This window comes from Diadema setosum, chromosome 9 (genome assembly GCF_964275005.1).
Source record: "Diadema setosum chromosome 9, eeDiaSeto1, whole genome shotgun sequence".
NCBI classification, from domain to species: Eukaryota; Metazoa; Echinodermata; class Echinoidea; order Diadematoida; family Diadematidae; genus Diadema; species Diadema setosum.
Genome location: NC_092693.1, coordinates 38,036,489 through 38,043,185, shown reverse-complemented (window position 1 = coordinate 38,043,185; position 6,697 = coordinate 38,036,489).

Here is a 6,697-nt window from a genome sequence, read left to right as displayed (position 1 = left end):
AAGCAACTTTAAAGGATAAATTGACATTACATTACGCGAAATGGGAAAATTATACTTCATGAAATACCGGGTTTAATTATTGCATCCTGTTAAGACATATCTTTTGTATTCATCTCAGTCAATCTATTTAAAATGAATGGAATATCCTGTGTTTTGCTTTGCCCGCTCCATATACTGGTTCTTTTTCTCTGATCGTTATTATTAAAGCCTAATCAAATATTATCTGGTTACGAATCTCCACTTGCACATACATTTTAAAGATTTTGTAATTCCATCACCTCTCATGTTTCTTGTATTTGTTTTAGATAAAATCTTTATTCAGACTGGTGACTGAATCATGTCAAGTGTGTACAATTTATTAATGTTTAATCTATATTTTGCATAAAACCTTTGTGTTGTCCGTCAAACAGTGTAATATAGATATTTTGTGTCACTACAATGTAACAATGTTGATTGGTCTGAATAAAGGCTATAAAAAGCGTCAAAAAAAAAAAAAAATGCAGCATAGGCTCAGCGCTGCTGCTAGCAGACGTTGACCAACACCTTGCTGGACCATCGCAGCTTCTTCTCCAGGCAAAAATCTTCCAGATCGATTGATCTGCCACTGGAGCCCAGTTAGAACGTTTTACTTTCCTAGCGTTCTATCACGTCCTCAGATGTGACTGAGCACTGGTATATAGGATTATGATGATTGAACTATTATCAATGGATGACGACCCAGCCGAGTACCTTTCCTTTCCTCTTATTACTGATTTTACCCCATGGGAGGTAGGTGATTTGTTTGAGGGAAGAAAACCTAATGAAAAAACTTGCGTTCTTTCGGTGAAGACGTTGGGACAATGGTAACTATAACCTAAAAAAAAAAAATAAATAAATCTCAAAGCCTGATTTCATAGCTGGTGGTATTACAAAATACGTGGAAGCCTGTTGTCAGAGCTAGTGGTATTACAAGATACGTGTATCTTAGTCTCTTAATACACTCATGTATCTATTATGATGATTTTTACAAGTCCACATGATTGTATTGATTAATTGATTGACTTATTTCATCATGGATATAGGTCTGCTTTCAGCTGTTATCTGGTATTCGGCAAGGCCGTGAACATTAATTCAAATGGTGTGTTTATAAACAAAATAACAATGAATCAATATGTATTCAGAACATGTAACATGAAATGTATTATAGGCCTACAATATCTAATATATCATATCCCAAGTACGTGTAGCAAAAAAAGCTGCTGAAAACTGTTTATCCAATAGTGGCGAGCCAAATGGAGTAAAATGAAGGGGCCAAATGAAGTCAAAAGGGGCCTGAGCTTTCGATCCTAGCAGAATCTTCGTCAGAGGCAAAATGGTCATTTTGCCTCGACGAAGATTCTGCTAGGATCGAAAGTTCAGGCCCCTTTTGACTCCATCATATCCCATACAAGTACGTTACATGACATTGTGTGTCGTGTTTATCATTTATATACATATACATATACATATATATATATATATATATATATATATATATATATATATGATAAAAACCTTAAAAATTTTTATGTATATATATATATATACATATATATATATATATATATATATATATATATATATAATTAATTTACGTATTGGCTCCAATATAACAAAGAATCAAGAAATAAACTGGTAATGCATTTTTTTTTTTTTGGCCAATAAAGAGTGAGTTTATTCGACTCGAATTTTCGGTGGCCGCCACCTTCTTCAGGAGTCTCGAAAACTGTTACTCCTTGCCACCGAAAATTCGATTCGAAACTCACTCTTTACTGGCAACAAATGCATTACCATTATATTTCTTGATCCTTCGTTATATATATATTACATTCAACGATTACAAAGATAGAATTAAATTTCATTAATCATTTTTATCTCTTTTAATCTATGCAATGTAGAGGCTTCTCGTTGGTCGCCGAAATTGAGCCGAACAATCAGACTTAATCATTCAAAAACGCACACTTTCAAAAATCATACAATCTTACAAGACCCTGGGTTCAATTCAAATTCACATGGAGAAGCTATTTTATATAGTCTGCGAAACTTCAGAAAAAAAAAAAATGTTTCCTCACCACGCAATGTATGCTTTCGATTTTGTATACTTTATTTCTTTTTTATTTTGATTTACAGGTTATTCCATACTATAATCATTAACAGAATCGTTAATTATTTCATTTTTATGCCACGTTATACCATTAAGGTTTCAGGCTAGTAAAGGTATTATGTATATGATTCAAAGTAAAGTTGTCGAAAACATACAAAAAGATTAATGTAAAAGTTGTGGGTAGAAACAAAAAAAAAAAGTGAAAATAAACGCCTTTTCCGTCACAGAGAAGAGCCCGAGAATGCATGGTCGTCTATACTGCTATATATTCCATTTCGCTGATGATTTTCGAATAGTTCTGAGTGGAAAAGTCAAGTAAAATGAGCTAGAACTTGTTAAATAATTATGGTAGAGTCTTACGAGTAAATCGATTGGAAATGAGTACAAACGAGATCCATCCTTTTCACAGCTTTAGGCTGGAACGCAGTGGCGGATCCAGAGGGGGCGCAAGGGGCGCACACCTCCTTTATTTATCGTTAAAAACAAGAGAAATAAAAAGAAAAAATGCAATGAAACCCGGAAGTGGCACCAGAAATATAAGTAAGTAAATAATATCGATATTGGTTACCTTAAACCCACGTTGTTAACCTCGTCCACATTTGGGTTGGTTGTTCCCAAAATGGCGTCCCCGACACCTGAGATATGGCCTTATACAGTTAACGAAGTACCGGGTCATAGTTTAACGAGAAGCACGGTTGTGTTATTGCGTTTGATAGCGTTATATTAGATTATGTCATTACAATCAATGGGTATATTGATTATTCAACTCTTTGCAAAACGTATTGCTATAAATTTCGTGGACTATATAGAGCAGCATTCAATCCTTTGTCACGAACTACATCATTCTTTTCGACTTGTTCGAAGCGTCAATGAAAATGTTTTCCGCTCGATTCCTTTCCTTCTCTTGTAACTGCACAAGTTAATAATCATTTCTCCTCACTCATCAGGTATGTTTTAAGTCGTATGCCTGTCCTAGTTTCTAAAATAACTTGAAAGGATAATCGCAATGCAGGTTTTTCAGAGAAAAGAAAACAAACAGACGGGGAGAAGACGAAAATGGGGAAACAGAACTAAAAGAGGAAATTTAAAGGATCAGATCAGAGAAAGAGAGAAAGAACGGAGAAATAGGATGAAGATATTGATATCTTGGAAACAGAAATCCTGTGTACTTATAAGTACCTAATTAAACGGTTACAATATCAATAATCATCGATATTAACAGAACTAACGTTCTTTTCTTTCTCAATCATCACTGTCAATGACGCAATGTCATGTCATCGTGGGCGTGGTCGCATTGGATTGGTATGCATTTTCCCCCTCTCTCCGCCACCTGAGTTCATGGAGATAACAACCATAGTTTTGTAATCGTCGACACGATTTTGATATAGCGCATTTCCTTGTATCTCGGATGCTATATACTTTAATTTGAATGAACACTGCTCTCGAATGCCAGCTATCCTTATAGCTATCCTATAGCTACATCTTTTTGGGGTTTGGGTTTCCTTTAAATTTCTAACTTTCTCGAACTTGTTCGCAGTATCCCCCCCCCCCAAAAAAAAAAAACCAAACAAACAAACAAACATACAAACTTACGAGTCACATCAGACGACGACAAAGTTCATTACAGTATCGATCTAGTAGTGATCCAGATATTCCAAAACAATCTTTGTACGTCCAACACATTACCATGCATTTGTCGTGCAAATCATGGAAAATAATTCCCTTTTCGCAATACCAACACCTATATTATGTTACTACAACTCATTTGAGACAATTTACGCTTCTTGTGCTTCGAACGTCGTAATGCGCATGTCTCTCAAAATTCCAGAGATTGATGGGAATTGTCAATTTCACAAGAATAACCTTATAGAAAGAGGTATATAAAAGCTAGAATGATACTCAACTTCTTTTGCTGTTTCTTCTAGTGATCCCCTGATAGATCCTTCGTTTGCCCTCAAAGTCCGACCTATAAATGTGAGATAAAAGACTCCTCAATGCATTTAAAGGAAACTTCGAAAGCCTCGTGTAATTACATTGAAGGATATCATGTCCACAATCATGACTATGTATAATATTATGAACAATTATATTAGAGTCGACATGCATGCAATGGCCATACACTTCTTTTGAAAGCGAACAGGTAGGATCACAATTTGGTAACAGATATGATACAGTATACGATGGATGACACTATGATTAAAAAAAAAATACATGCTAGGTTATCTTGTGATATTCCCGCTGCTATGGCTTTCTACATAATCACGTTCCTTTTTTTTTTCTCGAATGCTATACAGGTCTTTGTCGATAACGTCGATCAAACAGGGAACCTCTCACATGAATTCATGTACCGAAATTATAACACATGCTAGAAAGACAGTGGAACGATAGACAAATATCAGCTAAATGTGTAAAAGGGATCGAAGCACGCCTAATGATTTCACTATAGGATATACGCACTTCAAATCAATACTATACATCTATAGGGCTCGACACTAACCTGAAAACTTTATTTTTTCTTGGTGACCCGTTTGGGCCATTAGAATGTGAAATTTTGGTAGCAAGAAATAGAAATGCATTGGCCTAAAATAAAAAGGAAACATAAAAACCAATTTTGAATCTTATAGTTGCCAGATCGGGCCTCCAAAAATTTGGTGGCCTGACATCCGTTCAGTGATGGCCCGGGCTATCGAGCTTACGGCTATAGTGTCGAGTCTTGCTATATCGAATAGGAATATTGCATAGCCTAATATCCTTCAAAACAGAAGCAGAATCTTTATTAATCAGGTAAGTATGGTAATTAGGAAAAATACAACATTATTTGATTATGTATTACCAGTGATATAAACTGTGGCACCAGCGTCGCCCAGCTGCAGTGCGATGCCTTTCCCGATACCCCGAGTAGCCCCCGTCACCAGACAGATCTTCCCTTTTAAGGGCTTTGCCATCTCGTCTGCTCACGAATAATATTTTATCTATGGCAAAAGATGATTCGAACTAGAATAGAATGACGCGTCATACCTTTGAAATTGATATGAATCGATGAGAATAATTGTATTTGTCTTCTTCTCAATGTTTCATTAAAATATGAAGCTGATCTATATTGTGTAGTGTAATCTGAACACGACAGGACGTGGAGACATTCATTTTCCTCAACCTGTGAGGTTTTTGATAGAACTAGAATTTCACTCCATCACGACAATGGGGTAGAACGATTAACGCATTTTGACTTTTCGGGCGACAACTATGACTCGATTAGCAGAGACTCCAACCCCAAACACCTTCTGATCTGGAGATTCTCCCGCCTGAAACCCCTAGCAAACCGGAGACTCCAACTTGATGTGCGCAAAGCGCGAAGTTCCTTACGGCCGGGGTCCAGGGCCCGCTTAAGGGCCCTGGAAGCTTTAGGTTCTAGATGCTCTCTCATGCTATCCAAGGCTTAATTTTCAACAAACGGTGACAATAAGTAAGAAATCATTTCAAGCGGGAGAACAGAGCGAGAGCGGGAGAAATTAAATCTCAAGCGGGAGAATGGGAGATTTTGCAAAAATGGACTTTCTCCGGGAGATCTTCCGTCGAAAGCGGGAAAGTTGGAGTGTTTGGATTAGCTGGTGCGACAGGTGCACATCGCATATTACAATACACGCAACCCCAGAGCGATGGCTTTGAGTCATTACAGTGAGCACGCGCAAATTGTTTTGTGCACCCCTGGACGGGAGTGCAATATTGTGAACATAATATAATGCCCACCATTTAATTCAACATTGATGATGTTGTATCAATATACAATTTGAAATGAATTTGTTAAACTACATGTTAAACATTGCATGTTATGTAGATTGGCCAGCCTACTTTAGTGTTGAGTGCTCTGTGTGGTGTGGCTGTGTATGGGGGTGTGAGGGTGTGTGTGTGTGTGTGTGTGTATGTTAGTGTGTTTATGGTCTCCTTTTTTTATGTAGGTTTATCTGTTGCCATTGTATATACATTATGATTGTTCTGACATATACTTGTCATGTTGCAGTGTTAGCGTGTGAACTTACGTGGTACCTTGGTCTGCTGTCGGTGGTTTCAGTGACTGATCTGATTGTTCTCTCAACTGATTATTGTGATGGGGAATGTCACTTTTACATCATTGGCCGTTGGCCTTTGTGCTGCTGAGTCCCAACTTATTTGCACCTTGCATATAGGGCCCCACTCACAAGCCTTGCTTCTTTCGGGGTCCTAAAAACCATGTAAATTTTTGTATCAGCGATTTGTGTTATCTTGTTATTTATGTTTGGTTTTTGAATAAATTGACATTCATGTCATTCAATACATACATTGAAAATACAATGAACGTACCAGATCATCAGCAAAGTGTAAGACTGACACAATTACGTAACTAGATACTCTCTCTCTGTATAGTAAAGGCCCACTACACATAAGCTCCCACGGTCACGAAGGAAGCATATACGAGCATCTGGAAATCTAAATTTTCGTGAACAGAAGTTATTGTTTGGGTATTTCATACAGTTTGCGTCATGCAGCCAGCGGATATAGCTCTAGGAAATCACCGACAGAAGAAAAATATTTGGACGA